Below are 22,741 nucleotides of genomic sequence, written 5' to 3' on the forward strand. Positions count from 1 at the left end.
ATCAAATGATCGTCTTTTTTGTGCAATCGCATGTGCAAAAGCATCCCGGGGCTTTCCAGCATCTTGTGATTGTGGTTGAGTTGAACCATTTCTATCACAAATTTGCCATCCTTCCTTTTTTTATTCTAATCTTTGCATAGCAACCAATCCTTTTTGATGTCTTCTGACGTACCCGGTGATAATCTGACACAGCTTGCTTGTGCACCCCTTCTCTTGAGCAGACAATGTAGGCATTTGTCCTGTGTTTTGCCCTCTTGCGTATACCAAACCCTGCACATCTTGCATAATTGTTGTAAAAGTCCCATGCCTTGTCGTACGTGGTGAACTTCATTCCAGCAGGAAGTACGAGGTTCAGCGGCATGTTTTTATCCTGCATTAATTGCAATGCTCTATGAGATAATTTGTTTTGTTCTATTTTTTAAATACGAGGAGTGCATACGAGTTTAATAAAGCATTTTGCAATGTTTCTAGCCAAACCTCACAAGAAATATCAGTGTGCACTACAATGTTATCTGAATGGACTGCAACTATTTTTTTTCCAGACCATAAAACTTACATGTGTGTAGAGTCGTTCGCCCGATGGTGTTTGCAGCTCTCCAGGTTGTATTGGACATGGCGGGGTTATAGCAGATTTGTGTAGTTGAGGATCTCGCGGCGGCACCAGTGAGGAGGATTTGTACCCGTTGTTTACTTTTGACTGAGGCACCATTGGTGGTCGCAGCATAGAAGTTGATGCAGTAGGTCTGGTTGGAGCTCTGTTTTTTGGTGCAGCAGGTGGACGCTGAGCTCTGTTTTGGGGTGCGGCAGGTGGACGTGGTGGTAATCTAGTGTTGTGACGATGTCTCGGTGGATTGGTTTGAAAATTTTGGAGCAGTGGCACATCATCATAGACATAATCATCATCTACTTCAACATCGTGTTCAACTGCGTCATCATTGTCTGTTCGGACATGCTGTCCAAATGTAGTGAACTCGTGCTTATACCCTGGGTTGAGAACTGTTATCGGCTCATCTTCATCGTCATCGTCTTCATCATCGTGTTGGTGAGTGCCTTCCCAGACGAATGTGACATCATCGTCACCTTCAACTACATCTTCTTCCTGGGAAAAATCTTCTTGTGGAGAGTACTGCACCCTGTTTGTCGTCGTGAAGAATCCACGAGGAATCTCAGGGGTAACCCAGCCAGTATCTCTTTCAGAAGAATATCCACTCTTCTGAAAGTTGTTGTTCTCAGTGCTGTCAATTATGCGCGGCATTTTGTATCTGCTAAACGTCATCTCCTGCACACAAAATGACCCAGCTGCATTGTTAGGTTAAATGAACTAAATCATGTGAACTGCAATATGTTTAAAATTGTACTGCCAAAGCATTGCAGGGTGACTGCATCACCCCACAAGGTGAACTGAAGCAACCACACTGCATCGTTATCGGTAGTGAACCTATAGAAGCGTACTGCATTTTCCCCCACAACAAACTGAAGCAACCGCACTGCATAGGGTTTGTACTGCATAATCGTGCGCTGTACTGCTTGTACTGCTTTGTCTATGATAACTACAGTGAGATGGTTGAGGAAGTGTACTGCTTACCTTGTGATGCAGTGATTTCTTGTGTTTACAGGAGAAAGTTCCCTTCTCGTCTGCCTGCACAACTTTCACGTTCCCCCGTGCAGTCCACTTTCCCTTCAGAAGTTCATGGGCGGTCTGGACGTTGCTCAAGGTGAACGGGGAAGGAGGATTTGCTTTGAAGGTCGATGCAGACTTATTCCAAGAAGCTACCGTGGATGAAGCAACCTTGCGCACACTCCTCCTTGCTCGAATTGGTTTGATGTCGAGGCAACACCAATCCACATCTGATGAAGTACAGCTAATTGCAGGCCTGGAGGAGTTCGGTGGCGGCGCTACCGAGCTGCTACCATGGAAGAAGGCCGATAGGCTGGTGTTGCTCGGTGCCTGCCACGGAAGAAGGCCGAGAGGCGATGGGCGGCGTCGCTGCCTGGCCGCCGCCGCGGAAGAAGGCCAGGAGGGGAGGGGCGGCGTTGCTGTCGGCCGCTGCCGCGGAAGAAGGCCATGAGGGGAGGGGTGGCGTCTCTCCCAAGCTGCCGCCGCGGGAGAAAGCGGGGAGGGGAGGGGAGGCATCGCTACTAGGCTGCTACCGTGGAAGAAGGCCGGGAGGGGAGGGGCGGCGGCGCTGCCGGCCGCAGCCGCGGAAGAAGGCCGAGAGGGGAGGGGCGGCGGCGCGCCCAGGCCGCTGCCGCGGTAGAAGGCCGGGAGGGGAGGGGCGGCGGCGCGATCTGTTGGTGATGTGCAGAATAAGGTTTGGGCGTGCAGAATAAGGTCTTAAGGGGTGTTATCATAATAGACCCACCCTATATATAGGGAAAATCCATCCTACCAACCGGTGGTAGTTACCCCACATGTCTCATATACTAGCATGTGGTACTATATATACTATTTTATTATTTTAAATATGTTCATATATTATATATAAGATATTTCAAAACAAGTTACATGAAAAAATTGCGTATGAGCCCATAGTTTTTGTTATATTTGTGAAATACATACATATTTGTACGTAAAAAAGATCATACTCGAAAAATGGTACATACTACCTAAAAGTTTATATATATACTACCTAATCATTGTTATATACTACATACTACACGCACATACTCTCGATTTCGACAGATACTACATACAACATACAAAACGCAAGTGATGGTAACTAGCACTGCTTGTAGGAAACATTTGTCCTATATATGTAAGCAGGAGCCTCGGCGCTTGCTTTACTAGGGTTCCTCTCTTTCACTCTCTCATTCTCTCTAGATCTAAGCAAGACATAGGTGGCCACACTCTCTCTGCTCACGGCTGGTCACAAATCCGGTCGGACCACCTCGACCGGGGCAGGGGTGTAGGTGCACTGTTCATGCGATCGTCAGCAGCGAGGGAGGAGACCAACAGCTGCCCGCGCATCCTGATCGGCGGCCATGACATTCTCTCCGAGACAAAGCTGACTCGGGAGGGCCTTCGACCCCTTCTTCCTCCATGCGGTATTGTGGCTAAGATGCGGCCTCCCGACGCCGTCTTTTCCACATGCCGACGACCCTCAGGTATATATTCCTTCGGAACCTGTCTTGCTCTACTGCCCAGCTCCCCACATGGCTGCATGTGGATCTTTCTCTACTTCTGTCGGCTGTCCCAAAGCCACCTAGACTTTTACTATAATTAAAGGTAAAGCTAGTTCATACAGTCAAATCTAAGAGTTATTTCAAATAGGAAAGAAAGTGGGAAAGTTGTAGCATGAATCTAGGACTTGGTTCTAAGAGGAAACGGGGGAAAGTAGTAGATATTGGCTACTCAACCGGTCTCTTGGTTGAAAAGGCGAAGAAAGCATGGTGGATGGCGAAGGATGGGGGTAAGTGGACCTGTCTCTTGGTCTAAAAAGGAAAGAAAGTGAGGGGTGTTGGGGGACAACGCAAATGAGAACGAGAAGGTCTAGATCTCCTGTGCTCACATAGGAAAATGTCACCGAGGAGATAAAAAATGGGACAAATGCAGACATGCTGCCTGAGTGTTTGCCGCTCTCGACAACCACGTCTACCTCACTACTTTATGCCCCTGTTATCCCTATGCCCATATCGCTATTGTTAATGTAAAATCACATGAAGCATTAAGAAATGCCACCCAATGTCATTATTAAGTAATGGTCTAGTGTCTTTGATAAATTGAAGCAATGCCACCTAATGTCACTACTAAGTAATGGTCTAGTGTCGTCGATAAATTTAAGCAATGCCACCACCATTTTATGAAGTGCTTCCATCTTGCTTTATTTCCCATGAATTTTGTTTTTGAAGCTACACTTAAATCTCACACCGCTAACATTGCTTCACCTAGTGGAACTGGCCAAATTTGATTACACATTTACTGACCATGTGCTACTCTCATGACAGTAATACTAATGCTATTGTTCTGCATGTTAATCTAGTGGCAGTATTGATATGATGTGATGCTACTTCTTACTTAAGGGCACTTTCATACTATCAATGTAGTGCCAATTATAACACAATAGATGGTGTTGTTAATTATATGCCACTGCAAATAATTGTCACTGTTTAGATAACAGTATTTCATATTTGCGCAAACAGGAATGTCTATCTCCATATCGTTTCTCTCTGCGCAATCAAAAGTACACACCTCAGTTTTAGTAGAACTGCACAAAATGAGATGGCTATTCCTAGTTGTCGTTGTCTAACCACCTGTCTTCCAGGTATTCCTACATTGGTAGTAACTAGGTAGAATGACCAACATAATCTAAAAGAAGCTAATTCATATGTTTTACTTCCTGATTCCGGTGGAGGGACGAGCGAAAACAACTGCATCCTAGTCAGGAATGCACTTTCTCCCAGTTCATCCATGTTTAGAGGACTAGCTGGCACGGTTGCACAGAGGTTTCGGGGACATGTGCGCGAACAAGAGGCATTCTAGTCTGCTTATTTTTGGAAATAGTGGTGCTTAAATTTAGTGGAACTACACAAGAAGTTCAGATGGTTAGTACACTACATGGTTCAGTTCAGCATTCCAACTAAGAACACAATTACAATTGGTTATTCTGGGATGAGAGAACCTAACCTTGGGTGGTAGCAACAAGAAAAACTAGAGTGAACTCCCAGAAATTAAAGCCTGCCTAGGGAGGCCCTTTGCTCAGAGAAGCCTTGCTTGATTTTCCCCGATTTGTAAACCTTCTCACAACTTCGTCTTTTGCTGTGAACTAGTAATATGTTTGTTATGTTCTATGAATCATTGAGATGTATAAAATTGCTTAACTTATGCTTTTCAAGTATTTTATGGAGCCGAGTTTAATGTGAATGTTCCACCTGAACGCTCGACTAGCATGTGAACATTTGCAATTTACATTGTGGCCTCAGTTAACTACATGAACCACTGTAACAAGATACATGGTTTCTTATATGTCAAATAGCAGATTATTGATTGTTAGATGGTCGATAGCGGACTTTTCTAGTGTTGAAGCGAGCTGAGCCAATGTGTTGTGTTTTGCAGAACTGCTTACAAGTGGGGTAGCACCAACAGTGTTTACAAGTACTTAACCAGCCTTACATACCCTATGTATACGTCAGCGCACAATTCTCGAATGAGTACTCTATTTCATCAAACACACACTACTCATATGATAAACCATGACAACTTATGTCTTACCATGCCATATTACATGAAAAAACTATTGAGGACGCATCTGTTTTGGCAACAATTAGAATGGTTGTCACATGATTCACGGGCACACAAAAGTAGCAGCAGTTCCCATAGATGGATTCAAACAGAGTACTAGCCCTAGAGGGCTCGATAATAGGCAAGGTTCGGATAATTAGACACAATCCAAAGTACTATTAAACACTAGCTGGGGCAACTATTTCATGCCTTAATCTAATTTGGGATGGACACAAGATGGACCTTGCCATGAACATTATCGAGGACGTCCGGCAGCAGCTCAATCCTGTGAACCTTCCTGAAGATAACCTTGTGGCCTTGTCGCTCATAAACTTATTTGTGGAGGCATGCCACGTCATCTTCCTGCGTAAGCTTGACAAGAACAGTATGCCTCACAAACAAAGGAGTAGCTTTGAACTTCTTGTGCTTCATTACACCCTAGATAACACACCTAACAACAGTGAGGCTGGAGTACATCTCCACATTGGTATAAGTGCAAATGGCTTCCAGGATCCAACAGTCGAAGAACTCTATTTTCCCAGTGTGTATATTTAGGCCATCCACCTCATAGCGAGTGACATGTACAACCACACAGTCCTTGTCTGTATCAGGGCTCTAAGAGAAACAGAAAAAAAATTCCAAATTACTTTCCAATATAAGAAACACAAGCTACTTAAACCACTATGTAGAGTCAAAAGTATGCATGACAGGGAAGGTAGCATGGCATCGAAGCTAATAAATTTTTGCATTATTTATCACCACATACTTAGATGAAAAACCACAATTGAGATCAGCAAAGAAGAAAATCACCTTGGGCAGCTCAGCAGGGGCGGGGGGGGGGGGGGGGGGGCGGGGGGGGGGGGGCACATCCTCAAAGGGGGAAAACTGCTGCTACAGGGGCACGGGGGTTGTAACCTCAAACAGGGCGTTGACTATCTCAGTAGTGGCCTTGAGCGTATCTGGGGTCGGCTCGGTGGCTGCCTCCATCTTCTTGGAGCTCTCTCTCTCTCTCATGGGGATCAGCCTCCCGCGTCTGCTCCAACATCGGCATATCTTTGCCTAGTTCTCCTTGGTCCATCATGAAACTGACAAATACTAGGAGATAACGGAAAGGAAACACAATCGTAATGACAATGGAACAAAAGAAGAGTGAGGATCGGTTACTGCTTTGCAAAAGTTCTTTTCTTCAGAATGAAAATATACCAACATCACAGACCCACTTACCTTCCCTTCGTTGGGAGAGAAGAACAATGGCAGATGCGAGTGCTTTCTTGAAGACGGTGAGGGAGAAGGGGATTCAACGAAGAGTGAAATGATGGTTGCTTCATTTGTCAAACTTAGACTGCGGGGAGGTGGTGTTTTGTAATATGACGGCTTGTTATTGTCGTGCTATGATAAACCAGCAGTATAGGGGATAGTTATATCCTCTTTCGATAAGTAAGAGTGTCGAACCCAACGAGGAGCTAAAGGTAGAACAAATACTCTCTCAAGTCCTATCGGCCACTAATACGACTCTACGCACGCTTGACGTTCGCTTTACCTAGTACAAGTATGAAACTATAAGTACTTTGTAGGTGTGAAAGGATAGGTTTGCAAGATAATAAAGAGCACGTAGATATAAACTAGGGGCTGTTTAGATAAAGTCACAACTAAATTAGTTTTAGTAGAGAGCTTTTTGTTATGAGAAAGTTATTTGTCCAAGGCAATCGATAACTAGACCGGTAATCACTATCGCAAATTTATTTGAGGGAGAGGCATAAGCTAACATACTTTCTCTACTTGGATCATATGCACTTATGATTGGAACTCTAGCAAGCATCCGCAACTACTAAAGATCATTAAGGTAAAAACCAACCATAGCATTAAAGTATCAAGTCCCCTTTTATCCCATACGCAAACAACCTACTAACTCGGGTTTGTGTTTCAGTCACTCACGCAACCCACCATAAGCAAATCATAAACATATTGCAAACCATACAGCGGGGATCCCTCACGCTTGCGCGACACGGAGGGCACAATAGGACAGCACCAATAATAAAACATGCAACTCAAACCATTCACGATCATCAATTAACCATAGGGCAAAACGGATCTACTCAAACATCATAAGATAGCCATACATCATTGGGGAATAATATATAGCATTGAGAACCATGTTTAAGTAGAGATTACAGCCGGTAAGAGAGAGGTTACACCGCTGCATAGAGGGAGGAAGAGTTGGTGGAGATGTTGGTGAAGATGGCGGAGGTGTTGGTGAAGATCGCGGTGATGATGATGGCCCCCGGCAGCATTCTAGCGCCGCCGGAAGCAAGGGGGAGAGAGGCCCCCTTCTTCTTCTTCTTCTTCCTTGACCTTCTCCCTAGATGGGAGAAGGGTTTCCCCTCTGGTCCTTGGCTCCCATGGCGTGGGAGGGGAGAGAGCCCCTCCGAGATTGGATCTATCTCTCTGTTTCTGCGTTCCCTGGTTTTACCCCTTCACCGTTTCCTTTATATCTGGAGATCCGTAACTCCGATTGGGGTGAATCTTTCGCCCAGATCTTTCTCATAAAATTAGCTTTCTTGCGCCAAAAGAAGAGCGTCAACCGCCTTACGGGTGGACCACAAGGATCAGGGGTGCGCCTGGGGGGTAGGGCGCGCCCCCCTACCTCGTGACCACCCCAGACACCGTTTCGCGTTAATTTCAGTTCCCAAAAATCATAAATATTCCAAAAAAAATCTCCGTCCGTTTTTATCCCATTTGGACTCCGTTTGATATTGGGTTTCTGCGAAACAAAAAACATGCAACAGATAGGAACTGGCACTGGGCACTGGATCAATATGTTAGTCCCAAAAAATAGTATAGAAAGTTGCCAAAAGTATATAAAAGTTAAATAATCTTGGCATGGAACAATAAAAAATTATAGATACGACAGAGATGTATCAGCATCCCCAAGCTTTATTCCTGCTCGTCCTCGAGTAGGTAAATGATAAAAAAGATAATTTTTGATGTGGAATGCTACCTAGCATAATCTTGATCATATGTCTAATCATGGCATGAATATTAAGACACGAGTGATTCAAAGCAATAGTCTATCATTTGAAATAAAAACAATAATACTTCAAGCATACCAATAAAGCAATCATGTCTTTTCAAAACAACATGGCCAAAGAAAGTTATCCCTACAAAATCATATAGTCTGGCTGTTGCTCTATCTTCATCACACAAAGTATTTAATCATGCACAACCCCGATGACAAGCCAAGCAATTGTTTCATACTTTAATAATCTCAAACTTTTTCAACTTTCACGCAATACGTGAGCGTGAGCCATGGATATAACACTATAGGTGGAATAGTATATGATGGTGGGGGTTATGTGGAGAAGAAAAAAGGGAGAAAGTCTCACATCAACTAGGCATATCAACGGGAATGGAGATGCCCCTCAATAGATATCAATGTGAGTGAGTAGGGATTGCCATGCAACGGATGCACTAGAGCTATAAGTGTATGAAAGCTCAAACTGAAAACTAAGTGGGTGTGCATCCAACTTGCTTTCTCATGAAGACCTCGGGCATTTGAGGAAGCCCATCATCGGAATATACAAGCCAAGTTCTATAATGAAAATTCCCACTAGTATATGAAAGTGAAAGCATAGGAGGCTCTCTCTATGAAGAACATGGTGCTACTCTGAAGCACAAGTGTGGTAAAAGGATAGTAACATTGCCCCTTCTGTCTTTTTCTCTCATTTTTTTGATGGGCTTCTTTGGCCTCTTTTTATTTTTCATAAAGTCCGGAGTCTCATCCCGACTTGTGGGGGAATCATAGTCTCCATCATCCTTTCCTCACTGGGGCAATGCTCTAATAATGATGATCATCACACTTTTATTTACTTACAACTCAATATCTAGAACAAAGATATGACTCTATATGAATGCCTCCGGCGGTGTACCGGGATGTGCAATGATCTAGCATAGCAATGACATCAAAAAATGGACAAGCCATGAAAACATCATGCTAGCTATCTTACGATCATGCAAAGCAATATGACAATGAATGCTCAAGTCATGAATAAGATGATGATGGAAGTTGCATGGCAATATATCTCGGAATGGCTATGGAAATGCCATGATAGGTAGGTATGGTGGCTGTTTTGAGGAAGATATAAGGAGGCTTATGTGTGACAGAGCGTATTGTATCACGGGGTTTGGATGCACCGGTGAAGTTTGCGCCAACTCTCGAGGTGAGAAAGGGCAATGCATGGTACCGAAGAGGCTAGCAATGATGGAAGGGTGAGAGTGCGTATAATCCATGGACTCAACATTAGTCATAAAGAACTCATATACTTATTGCAAAAATCTACAGGCCATTGAAAACAAAGTACTATGCGCATGCTCCTAGGGGGATAGATTGGTAGGAAAAAAACCATCGCTCGTCCCCGACCGCCACTCATAAGGAAGACAATCAATAAATAAAATTATGCTCCAACTTCATCACAAAGCGGTTCACCATACGTGCATGCTACGGGAATCACAAACCTCAACACAAGTGTCTCTACAATCCACAACCACCCACTAGCATGACTCTAATATCACCACCTTTATATCGCAAAACTATTGCAAGGAATCAAACATATCATATTCAGCGATCTACAAGTTTATGTAGGATTTTATGACTAACCATGTGAATGACCAATTCCTATCATCTCTCTAAATAGATATAAGTGAAGCAAGAGAGTTTACATTCTTTCTAAAAAAGATATGCCCACGCTCTAACAATTATAAGTGAAGCAAAAGAGCATTCTACAAATGGCGGTTGTCTATGTAAAGAGAAAAAGGCAATCCAAACTTCAAATGATATAAGTGAAGCACATGAAGCATTCTATAAAGCCATACTCAAAAGATTTAAGTGAAGTGCAATGAGCATTCTATAAATCAACCAAGGACTATCTCATACCAGCATGGTGCATAAAATAAAAATGAAAACTAAATGCAAAAGACGCTCCAAGACTTGCACATAATGCATGAACGAAACGAATTCGAAAACATACCGATACTTGTTGAAGAAAGAGGGGATGCCTCCCCAGCATTCCCAAGCTTAGACGCTTGAGTCTCCTTGAATATTTACTTGGGGTGCCTCGGTCATCCCCAAGCTTGAGCTCTTGCCTCTCTTCCTTCTTCTCACATCGAAACATCCTTGATTAGACACTACATCCACACAAAACTTCAACAGAAAACTCGGTAAGATCCGTTAGTATAATAAAGCAAATCACCACTCTAAGTACTGTTGCAAACCAATTCATATTTTGTTTTTGCATTGTGTCTACTGTAATATATTTTTTTCATGGCTTAATCCACTAGTATAAATTGATAGATTCATCAAAACAAGCAAACTATACATCAAAAACAGAATCTGTCAAAAACAGAACAGTCTGTAGCAATCTGAACATCCACCATACTTATGTTACCCCAAAAATTATACTAAAATTAGGACAAATAAACAATTTGTATAGCAAGACAGTGCAAAAATAATCAGAACCAATTGACGTTCCAGGTAAAAATGTAAAATCGTGCACTACAGCCAAGGTTTCTGTCCTGCACCGTACAAACCAACAAGCATTGTAAACATCCTAAAGGCAAACCTTAGCACATTATTTTTATAATACAATGGAATTGTACAAGGGGATAATTATTTTTGATGAAAAGTTTCTGTAATCAAGATTCACAAAGTTTCCATGAGCATGAACAAAGTTCAAGGAGCTCTCCCACTCCAACAATGTTTGTCTCTCTCACTTTCACTTTCCTTTTTGAAAAGTTTTAGGTTCCCCTCTTTATTTTATTTTTTGTTTTTAAACTATATAAAAGCACTCAACAGAAATAAATGACTCTCTAAAACTTCCGGGTTGTCTCCTTGGCAGCACTTTCTTTAAAGCCATTAAGCTAGGCATTTAGTGCTCAAGTAATGAATCCACCAGGATCCCAAGGTATATCAAAGCCAATTTTAATTTACAATGATTTGTAATTTAGTAGTGAGCACAAAGTAACATAAATCATGCAACAACGAAGTCTAACTCTCTTCCTATGCATAGGCATGTCATAAAAGAACAATTCATGCACACCAAGTAAAGGCCAATGCATAGTATAAGCAATTTCTTGCAATTCTATCGTATGGGAAACATAGAGAGGCGGAGATAGAGTTCCTCTCTCATAATAATTGCAAGTAGGAGCAGCAAGAACATGCATATTATATTTATCAAAATCATCATGTGCAATAGTAAAAGGTAACCCATCAATATAATCCTTGATAAGCACAAATTTCTCCGATATAGAGTAGTTGGTAGAATTCAAAAAGATAATAGGACTATCATGCGTGGGTGGAATAGCAACAATTTCATGTTTAACATAAGGAACTATAGCAAGTTCATCTCCATAAGCATCATTCATATTGGCATCTTGTCCACAAGCATAGCAAGCATCATCAAAAAGGGATATTTCAAGAGAATCAACGGGATCATAGCAATCATCCTTCGGTAAGCACGAAGGGGAATTAAACAATGTATGATTTGAAGAGTTACTCTCATTAGAAGGTGGGCACGGGTGATCAATCCGCTCTTCCTCCTTTTGTTCTTCGCTCTCCTCATCATCTTTTTCATCCAATGAGCTCACAACTTCATCAATTTCTTCTTCCATAGCTTCCTGCAAAATATTAGTCTCTTCTTGGACAGCGTTGACTTTCTTCATAAAAGCATTAATATAGTAATTGTATTCATAATTTTCATAGCAATATCCAAGTATAGCAAGCTTTTTCGGCCTATAACCATCATCATCAAAAGTTTCATACTTGTCAAACAAAGCTTTAATATCATAGGCAGCCTTAAAAGCAACAAATTCTTCTATTTGTTCCACATCATAGTAATCATATATACCATTAGCATAGGAAGCTAAGGTTTCATTATCGTTAAATTTGCATGAAAAGGGGAGGTGTGGAGCCTCCATCCTAGAGCAACAAGTAATATCATATCTCAAGCATAGATTCCAGGCATACCAATGCAACATAATAAATTGATCCCATAATAGTTTCCCTTTTTGTGTCGAGCGATAATACCTAAAGTATTCACGTTGATCCAACGTGTCTCCCATTATAAATTTGAATGGGGCTTTCTCAGGATTATCAAAGTAGTACATAATATCTCTCGCATAATGAGAGTCGGGGGTTTTAGGAGTTACCCCATCCTCATGAGTAGCAAGTACACCTAATTGTTTTGGTATTTTGTGTTCCATATCCATAACTAAAGATAGAGAACAACTAAGAACAACAAATAAAAATTACTTAGTGATAAAGCAAACAAGCACACACGAGAATATTCACCCCACGCTATGACTCCCTGGCAACGGTGCCAGAAAAAGGTCTTGATAACCCACAAGTATAGGGGATAGTTGTAGCCTCTTTCGATAAGTAAGAGTGTCGAACCCAACGAGGAGCTAAAGGTAGAACAAATACTCTCTCAAGTCCTATCGGCCACTGATACGACTCTACGCACGCTTGACGTTCGCTTTACCTAGTACAAGTATGAAACTATAAGTACTTTGTAGGTGTGAAAGGATAGGTTTGCAAGATAATAAAGAGCACGTAGATATAAACTAGGGGCTATTTAGATAAAGTCACAACTAAATCAGTTTTAGTAGAGAGCTTTTTGTTACGAGAAAGTTATTTGTCCAAGGCAATCGATAGCTAGACCGGTAATCACTATTGCAATTTTATTTGAGGGAGAGGCATAAGCTAACATACTTTCTCTACTTGGATCATATGCACTTATGATTGGAACTCTAGCAAGCATCCGCAACTACTAAAGATCATTAAGGTAAAACCCAACCATAGCATTAAAGTATCAAGTCCCCTTTTATCCCATACGCAAACAACCTACTTACTCGGGTTTGTGTTTCAGTCACTCACGCAACCCACCATAAGCAAATCATAAACATATTGCAAACCATACAGCGGGGATCCCTCACGCTTGCGCGACACGGAGGGCACAATAGGACAGCACCAATAATAAAACATGCAACTCAAACCATTCACGATCATCAATTAACCATAGGGCAAAACGGATCTACTCAAACATCATAAGATAGCCATACATCATTGGGGAATAATATATAGCATTGAGAACCATGTTTAAGTAGAGATTACAGCCGGTAAGAGAGAGGTTACACCACTGCATAGAGGGAGGAAGAGTTGGTGGAGATGTTGGTGAAGATGGCGGAGGTGTTGGTGAAGATCGCGGTGATGATGATGGCCCCCGGCAGCATTCCAGCGCCGCCGGAAGCAAGGGGGAGAGAGGCCCCCTTCTTCTTCTTCTTCTTCCTTGACCTTCTCCCTAGATGGGAGAAGGGTTTCCCCTCTGGTCCTTGGCTCCCATGGCGTGGTAGGGGCGAGAGCCCCTCCAAGATTGGATCTATCTCTCTGTTTCTGCGTTCCCTGGTTCTACCCCTTCACCATTTCCTTTATATCAGGAGATCCGTAACTCCGATTGGGGTGAATCTTTCGCCCAGATCTTTCTCATAAAATTAGCTTTCTTGCGCCAAAAGAAGAGCATCAACCGCATTAAGGGTGGACCGCAAGGGTCAGGGGCGCACCTGGGGGGTAGGGCGCGCCCCCTACCTCGTGACTACCCCGGACACCATTTCGCGTTGATTTCACTTCCGAAAAATCATAAATATTCCAAAAAAATCTCCGACCGTTTTTATCCCATTTGGACTCCGTTTGGTATTGGGTTTCTGCGAAACAAAAAACATGCAACAGACAGGAACTGGCACTGGGCACTGGATCAATATGTTAGTCCCAAAAAATAGTATAAAAAGTTGTCAAAAGTATATAAAAGTTGAATAATATTGGCATGGAACAATAAAAAATTATAGATACGACGAAGACGTATCATGCTACGACCAGGGTGACTCTCTGCCTGCATACTGCCTTCTAATTTGGTGGATGGCATTTGGGCCGCCGCGCTGCATGGCCCGCATGTTGGTGATCCAAAGTAAAATGGCATTCGGTAGAGGGAGACGTTTTGATGACCTCGGAGGAGCCAGAAGCGGTAGTGTATCGACTGTACTAGTAGTAATTGTTTTTCTGGGTAGTTGTAGAGTGTCTCCACTGTACTAGTAGTAATTGTTTCTCTGGGCCCAAGACAAAACAGCCCATCCACCCTAGTAAATAATAAAATCAATTCAAAAGCCCATATATTTACTTAATGAGAGGCGCTACCTAACACACCGCACCCCAAAAAACATAGGTGCTCTTCTCCCTCCTCACTCCCACCCACCTCACGTCAGCTTGCTCCACTCGTACCCTCTAATTCCTCACCTCACTCCTACAGAAAACCCCAGCTCCCCTTCTTCCTCGCTACTACAGAAAACCCCCAGCTCCCCTTCTTCTTCACTCGCACTACAACTAGGCTCGTCATTCGTAACTCTGCTCAAATCCGTGAGCTCGACGCGACGCCCTCGAGGAAAATGGAGTCGGCTGACCCCAGTGGCAAGAAGATGAAGCTCCCGCCAGCATCGATGCCTGTTATAGATCCCGCACCCGGCAGCTTGCGGAGAAGTGGCGAGCCCGCCCCCACCAGATCCCATGAACCCGTAAAATCTCCAATGGACCGCATTAGTGATCTCCCGGATGCCATCCCTGGGGAGATCATCTCGCTTCTCCCCACCAAGGATTGTTGTCGCACCCAAGTCCTCTCAACTCGGTGGCGCCCTCTATGGCATGCCATGCCCCTTAATCTCGACTTTCGTCAGCTATCTCTCTTTAATGATTTTGAACTCCCCAGAGCCATCATCTCCTCCAACCAGGGCTTCGTTCAAAGCCTCTGCATCCCGTCATGCTACCTGAGCAAGCATATCATGCCCTGGATGGTGGACGCCTGGTTGAAATCCCCTGAATTCACTAAACTACAGCTACTTGAGTTCTACTATTCCCTAGTAAATCACCTACCAGAAACTGAACACCATGTACTTGTACCCTCAGCACTGATGTCCATCTCGTGGTTTTCCTCCTATCTCCACACCGCCACCTTTGCACTATGCTACCTACCAGACAATCTGGTACTAAACCTTTGACTCCCATTTCTCAAAAAACTTTCACTTGTGTGGGTTCGTATAACGGAGGCCTCATTGCACAACATCATCCACTCCAGTTGCCCTTCCCTATAGTGTTTGGTGCTTGTTTTCACAGTTAGAATCGATTTTCTCCCAATAAAGTCACCTAACCTTGTAAAAATTGGAATTTCTTTTGACGGAAGGCAGCTCATCATCAAAGATGCCCCTTCACTTTAAAGGTTGATCCTTGATTTTAGTTATTCACCGTCGCAAATAACTGTCGTCTCTGTGCCTAAACTGGAGACCTTGGGTGTAATACATGATCCCTGTGCTCATTTTAAGATGGTGTTTGGCTCCACAGTTCTTCAGATAATGTATATTATCATCTACACTTGTAACCATAAGCTGCATTTTAAATTTTTGCACATAAGTTATATATCATCTTGGATTACACATTTTGTACTAATATTATGTTCTATGCTCAATGAAGAGTTTCTCCATGGATAGCCTATCAATGGTGCTGGATTCTGTCAAGATCTCATATATCCAAATGCATAGTTTTGATCTGAACAAGATTACTGGCTTGCTGCAATGCTTTCCATGCCTGGAGAATTTGTATATAAAGGTGATAATTTCACGCACATTGGAAGCCCGCAATAGTGTACTAGAATTAACCATTCATCTATTTCTCTTTCGACACTCTTTCTTTTTTAGACCTTAACTGTTTTCAATCTTCATGTCTATTTAGGCAACAGGACGAGGTAAGAAAGTTATAGCCAATCGGTGGATTCGTAAGCACTAGGATTTTCTTACTTCTCATGACATTTGATTGAAGATAATAACGCTGGAACGATATGTAGCCAACCATGCAAATACTAGATTTGTCACATTCTTCCTGCTAAATGCGAGGTTACTATTGTCCATCAGGCTTAAGTTTATCAGCGACATGATTTTGACTGATGGGTATGTCGAAGATAAAAAAAGGAGTTTCAGGTGGACAAAAGGGCTTCTGAACGTGTCGAGCTTCTATTTACAACATATTGTGGTCATAATCTAGTAAATTTTACGACCCATGATGTTCATTCTATGGACCTGACTGATCCATTTGACTATGACTACCGAAAATAGTGTTGGAGTTAGATGTTGTTGCCCTTTTCAATCTGAGTTTTGTCTAAACCTAATGAACAATTAACCCTTGTGCTTTTGTACAGTTTGTAAGCTGGAGTTAGATGTTGTTGCCCTTTTCAACTCGGCTATGACTGTCATATTTTCTTTGAAACAAGGCAAATGGCTTGCCATTTGTTTAACTAAGAGTGAAATATTGGAACAAATCCCAACCAAGGGAAATAACATCACTCTCGCCGGTTGTTTGAGCTCATTGTGCGTTACAGAACTCCAAGTGATTAGCCCCCACCAGTACCCACAAACTTATTTTAAACTAGCACACCAAATGGGCTGTAAATTTTCATAAGAAAGGTTGCATGACCATGACAGATTTGGATTCTGACATTTGGGACCCACGAGGAACAAGCCTATCCAAGGTGGTGTCGACTTACCGTTGGATTGACATCCAACATCTGTTGTGTATCTTCTATCTCTTGTCTTCTTCCTCTAGCCGCCCAAACCAAACCACCTCATCGGTTCTGCCTGCTCCCGCCTCCCACGTCTGGTTGCGCCTCCGCCTCCCTATCGTACCTTCAAACATTGGCAAGTCCCTCCCTCTATTTCCTAACACATCCTATTATTCTCCGGCAACATCAGCCCCAACACGCACCCGCACCCGAACCAGTCAACCCTCATACTCCGCTCCGCCTGTGAATAGACTAGCACATCTTCCATGACTCCTGTTCGTTCCATCTAAGGCCTCACCGTCGTCCTCCTCCTTGGCTCGCTCTGCATGGTGCACCGCCCTCTGGCGTTGTCAATGTTGTCAACAGCCGAGAGGAACAAGGAGATGACTATATGTGGAGAGGATGACAGTAGGGATCCACCAGGGTCATGGCAGTACGCAAGCAAGTGCCTCATTATTACAAGCCCAAAAAATGGTTCCTCCGAATGGTTGGACATCTGGGGCCCATGCCATTGTCAACATAGCCAATAAACGAGAAAATTACACAATGAGCGTCTGAAACCAGGGACCCAACAGGTCACGCAGTTGTTATTTACATTTTTTTGAGGAACAAGCATTTGTTATTTATACTAGTTTTAGAGATGGATCAGGGTACCAACGGGGCTGTGCGGGGGCTGTGGCCCATCTAGCCAGGGTTTTATTTATGTTTACCACATCATGAGCCCAGTTGTGTTTTTTCTTGCTGAAAATGGCTAGCCTAGTTCTACTTTTTTTAAAGAAATTCCCAACCGAGGCCTACTTGCTTTGTGAGCCCTGCTGGGTTGCGAATCTTTCAAGACAAGGAGAGTTTCATTCGGCTTGCCCAGAAAATGGGTATCAGTAATGAGAAGTGGGTTGTACATTTTTAAAACACATCAAACCAGGAATTAGTTTCAAATTCCTTTTTTTTCATTTCAAGATTTTAAATTTCTTTGATTTTTATGTGTGGACAATTATTTGGATTTTGTATTGATATAAATTTATTTTTCAAATTAGTTTGAATGTGACTCAAAATTTCGGGATTAAAAACAGTTGGGACCACACCGAAATATGCAAAAAATCGTATAATTTTTAACCGTGGCCACAATATGGGCTATAATGCTAACAAAAAGAATATGGACTCCAAAAAAATCCTTAAGAATTAGCAAATGGGCTGTAAATTATTAGAAATAATGGCAGATGGATTGTATGCTATTTTCCACACATTTTGAGGCTGACTTGTGCGCCTACTATAGGTTGACGCGTATGCTTTCCTAAAAAAAATGGTTGACGCACACTGAGGGAGTCCTGGATTAGGGGGTGTCTGGATGACCGGACTATAACCTTTGGCCGGACTCCTGGACTATGAAGATACAAGATTGAAGACTTCGTCCCGTGTCCGGATGGGACTTTCCTTGGCGTGGAAGGCAAGCTTGGAGATACGAATATGTAGATCTCCTCCCATTGTAACCGACTCTGTGCAACCCTAGCCCTCTCCGGTGTCTATATAAACCGGAGGGTTTTAGTCCGTAGGACGAACAACAATCATACCATAGGCTAGCTTCTAGGGTTTAGCCTCTCTGATCTCGTGGTAGATCTACTCTTGTACTACCCATATCATCAATATTAATCAAGCAGGAGTAGGGTTTTACCTCCATCGAGAGGGCCTGAACCTGGGTAAAAACATCGTGTCCCTTGTCTCCTGTTACCATCCGCCTAGACGCACAGTTCGGGACCCCCTACCCGAGATCCGCCGGTTTTGACACCGACATTGGTGCTTTCATTGAGAGTTCCTCTGTGTCATCATCTTTAGGCTCGATGGCTCCTCCGATCATCAACAACGATGCGTTCCAGGGCGAGTCTTTTTGCCCCGGACAGATCTTCGTATTCGGCGGCTTTGCACTGCGGGCCAATTCGCTTGGCCATCTGGAGCAGATCGAAAGCTACGCCCCTGGCCATCAGGCAGATTTGGAAGTTTGAACTACAAGGCTGACATCCGCGGAGACTTGATCTTTGACGGATTCGAGCCACAGCCGAGCGCGCCGCACTGTCACGATGGGCACGATCTAGCTCTACCGCCGAACAGTGCCCAGGAGGCCGCCCCAGTGTCCGCTCCGACCCTTTGCTTGGAGCCGACTGCGTCAATCGAGGACGGGTGGCTGGACACCGCCTCGGGGGCTGCAATCTCTACGATGATCGAGCCGAACACCAGCCTTGTCCTTTGCGAAGCTCATGACTCCAAGGTGCCGGACTCCTTTCTGGACTCCGAACCTTCCGCGCCCCTGCCGATCGAACCCGATCGGGCGCCGATCATGGAGTTCGCCACCGTGGACATCTTTCAGCACTCGCCCTTCGGCGACATTCTGAATTTACTAAAGTCTCTTTCTTTATCAAGAGAGCCCTGGCCGGACTACGGTCAGCGAGGATGGGATGCGGATGACGAAGAAATTCAAAGCCCACCCACCACCCACTTCGTAGCCACTGTCGATGATTTAACCGACATGCTCGACTTCGACTTCGAAGACATCAACGGTATGGACGACGATGCAGGAGACGAACATGAATCCGCGCCTATAGGGCACTGGACAACCACCTCATATCATGATGTATACATGGTGGACACACCTAAAAGATACGACGACGAGGAACAAAGGGACACAACGAGGGATCGTTCCCTCGAAAAGCAATCAAAGCAGCGACGTAAACGCCGCGCCAAACCCCACCTCGACAGAAACCCAGCCACAGAGCAGGGCGAATCGGCAGACGACGAACATGCCATCGAGCAACCGTCCGAATAGGGCAACTAGGGTAAACAAACCGAACAACCCGTCCCCGGTGAAGATAATAGTCCGGACGACCTCACGCCAGACAAGTTGCTGTAGCAGAAGAACCTCCACAAAAGGCTCATCGCCACTGCGCCCAGCCTGAAAAAGCAAAAGTGGAAGCTCAAAACAGCGGAAGATGCACTCAGAATCAGATGGGGCAAAGTACTCAACACCGCAGACAAATACGGCGACAGTCTCCACACAAAGAGCTATCCGAAGCGAAAATTACTACCGGAATTTGATGAGGAGGCCTTAGAGCCCCCGCAATCAAAAAATAAGGAAGACACCCGGTCGGATAAACAACCCCATGGCCAACATAGAGCGGCAAGGGGCGGCGCATTCAAGCCGGCACGCAATCCGCACAAGGATTCACATCAAAAAGATGGCCCAGCTAGATCTATCTATGGGCCAAGAAAGCAAGCTCTAGTAAGCAATACAACGCAACAAGTATTCGAACATCACGGCACACCCAAATATAGGGGTGCCGCACACTGCCTATGTTTCACCGATGAGGTGCTGGACCATGAATTTCCAGCGGGATTCAAGCCCGTAAACATAGAGGCATGCGACAGAACAACAGACCCTGGAGTCTGGATTGAGGATTATATCCTCCAAATACACATGGCTAGAGGAGATGACCTCCACGCCATAAAATACTTACCCCTCAAGCTCAAAGGGTCAGCCAGGGATTGGCTTAAAAGCCTTCCCGAAAACACCATCGGAAGTTGGGAAGAGCTCGAGGATGCTTTCCGGGCAAATTTTCAAGGGACTTATATCCGACCTCCGGATGCAGACGATCTAAGTCATATAACTCAACAACCCGGAGACTCAGCCCGGAAACTCTGGAACATATTTCTTACTAAAAAGAACCAGGTAGTCGACTATCCGGACGCCGAAGCCTTAGCAGCTTTCAAACACAGCGTTCGAGACGAATGGCTCGCCAGACACCTCGGCCACGAAAAACCAAGAACAATGGCCGCATTAACAAGCCTCATGACCCGCTTTTGCGCAGGAGAGGATAGCTGGTTGGCAAGAAGCAGCACCACCGACCCAAGTACATCCGAAGTTAGGAATGGAAACGGGAAACCGCGACGTAGCAAGGACCAGCGCCGAACCAAGGGAAACAGCCCGAAGAGCACGTTAGTCAACGCCGGATTCAAAAGCTCTCGACAGAATCAGAAAAAGCTGCCCCTCAAGGATAACAGGGACGAGCTATCTAACCTAAACAAAATCTTGGACAAAATATGCCAAATCCACAGTACTCTGGGAGGCCTCCAAACCATACCCACAGAGATTGTTGGGTCTTCAAGCAATCCGGCAAACTTTACGCCGAACACAAGGGGCTTGACATTCCAAGCGAGGACGGCGATGAACTCCACAAGCAGAGCACCGGAGAACAAAAGAAGTTCCCACAAGAAGTCAAAACAGTAAACTCACTTCACGTGACAAAAGGGAAAACCAGAGTGGCGCCTACAAAGATACGCGCCATACGGCCTGTCCCAGAGGAGTCCCGCCACTGGTTGTCACAACCAATCACCTTCGACCATCAGGATTACTCTAGAAGTATCCGGAATGCAGGCTGGACTGCCTTGGTATTAGATCCGATAATTGACCGACTTCACTTTACACAAGTCCTCATGGCAATCCGCCAAATGGGGATAAACCCAACAAAAATTCGCCATGGCAACACTTCCTTTCAAGGGGTAACGACAGGCCTAGATACCCATTGTACGGGTTCTCTCCTACTAGAAGTTGTGTTCGGCTTCCCCGACAACTTCCACCGTGAAAAGCTAACCTTTCACATCGCCCCATTTCCAAGTAGCTATCAAGCACTACTGGGACACGAAGCTTTCGCCCGCTTTATCGCAATACCGCATTATGCATCCCTTACGCTTAAAATGCCCGGTCCGCGAGGCATCATCTCATTAAAGGGAAATATCGAGTGTTCCTCGAGCGCGGAAGACTCTGCGGCTGCCTTGACAGCCACACACTAAACCAGCTTTTTTAGTCAAAGCACCTAAACATGTCGTTCAGACCCCGGACATGGCTAGACGAGTCCGGCGTAAACATACAAAGGCCTACTAGCCGCATACCCCCGTACAAGGGGCTCCACGCGTATACAACAAGAGACAATAAATCTCAATTCTACCCATTCTCCGAACTATACTTTGTTTATTTAATATAACATAGATCTTTGCATGATTGTTTTCAACTAAGTTCCTCTCTTTTACAGATGAACACCGTGCTACACCCGTCCAGGATACGGCACAACGGAGATACAGGCGCAGACATGCAGTAGGGACCCATTCCAAGGATTCTTTTCAGATTAAGACCCTGCATAAACCTTTTTTACTGTCTCTTGTTGATAACATCCCCTGGTTTCTTTTTATAACCGAGGAGGAGGCTGGCGTCTTGGCATGTGGCCACGTCAGAATTTTGCACGTACCTGGACACTAGGGGCTTCTTACCAAGGGCGTTGTTAAGCCCGTTTTCATAAAGACCGAATACCTTAGGGAGTGTTCGGTGTCGCGAGTTTGGCCTTATATGCATCAGCTTCGAATCATGTCTTTGGTCAAATGTTGGGTTTGCCCGGCTCCTGTGTTTTGCTGCCTTATGTTCTGCTCTATCGGCTAAGGCGGCACCAGGAGAACTACTGCGATTGTGCCCCGGTTCGGCCAGGCGAGCACCTCAGTAGAGAAAGCCAAACACTTACTGTCATGATATAGCGTGAGACTGGTCAACCACTCGATGACCCGCCGGAACCTTTAGGATTCCTCCACATTAACGAAGGGCCGTTTCCCAGCCAGGCACACGCGCGCCCCGAACTCGGGTGAGTGCGGTGGCCCTAGGGGCTATATAGTAGCCCCAGTGTCAAACTCCTATGGCTAAGTGAAAGTGATAAAGCATTATAGTCCGGTTGCCTAGTTCGCTGCGCTATCACCTCCTTTATAGGACCAAGACATTGGATCAAGTGTGAAAATGCGCCTTATGCGAACACCCCCGCATTATATGTGTGGGGGCTGAAGCCAAAGACTGCCA

The sequence above is a fragment of the Triticum aestivum genome, chromosome 1B (assembly GCF_018294505.1).
Source record: "Triticum aestivum cultivar Chinese Spring chromosome 1B, IWGSC CS RefSeq v2.1, whole genome shotgun sequence".
Lineage (NCBI taxonomy): Eukaryota > Viridiplantae > Streptophyta > Magnoliopsida > Poales > Poaceae > Triticum > Triticum aestivum.